Genomic DNA, 826 nt, shown 5'->3' with positions numbered 1-826 from the left:
GACCGTCGCACACGCGCGCGGGACGGCGCCGGGTCGTCCAGCTGCGCCCCTCCGCCAGAGCCGGCGCCGGAACCTGAGCCGGCGTTGCTGGCCGAGTACAGGCGGCTGGCGGCGGAGGCCGGCGACCCGGAGGACATGCCGGGCTACCTGACGGCGATCCGGGAGTCGGAGAACGCGCCGATGCCGCCACCCCTCGTGCAGGAGTACATGCAGCTCGCCCCGGTCGCCGTCCACCCAGAGGACCCGCCGGACTTCCCCGGCTACCACGCCGCTGTGGCCGACTCGATGGCTGCGCCGGTGGTGGACCTGGACGATAGCAGCAGCGACAACGGCGACGACAGCGACGGGCTATACGACGAGATGGACTTTGGCGGCGTCGAGGACGAGTAGTTTAGTTTAGGTTATTTTCGAAATAACGTTTAGTAATGTTTAATTATTTTCCTAATGTTGTTTAGTTTAGTCAAGTTTAATTTCTAGTATTATGTAAAATATTTATGAAAACTATGATGAAATATCGAGTGTGTTTGCGTGGTTTTAAATTATTGTTTGCAAATTGAATTTTTGAATTAATACTATTATGTTTGCAAAAAATGTTAGAAAATTAGGATAGAAAATAAAAAAGAAAAAAAGAGGACAGCTAAATAATATTAGCAAAATAGAATGAAAATAAATTTTAAAAACAGAAATGAGTTAAACTTAGAAATAAAAAAATTCTAAAAATTAGGAAAGGAAATAAAAAACGAAACAAAGGTGGACAATAAATAATAGTATCAAAAACAATGAAATTGTTCTCTTAAAAAACTTTAAACAGAAGTAATGTTGAATT

This window comes from Triticum aestivum, chromosome 1D (genome assembly GCF_018294505.1).
Source record: "Triticum aestivum cultivar Chinese Spring chromosome 1D, IWGSC CS RefSeq v2.1, whole genome shotgun sequence".
In the NCBI taxonomy this organism is placed as follows: domain Eukaryota; kingdom Viridiplantae; phylum Streptophyta; class Magnoliopsida; order Poales; family Poaceae; genus Triticum; species Triticum aestivum.
The sequence above is the reverse complement of the archived record's forward strand: the minus strand, read 5'-3'. Positions refer to the sequence as shown.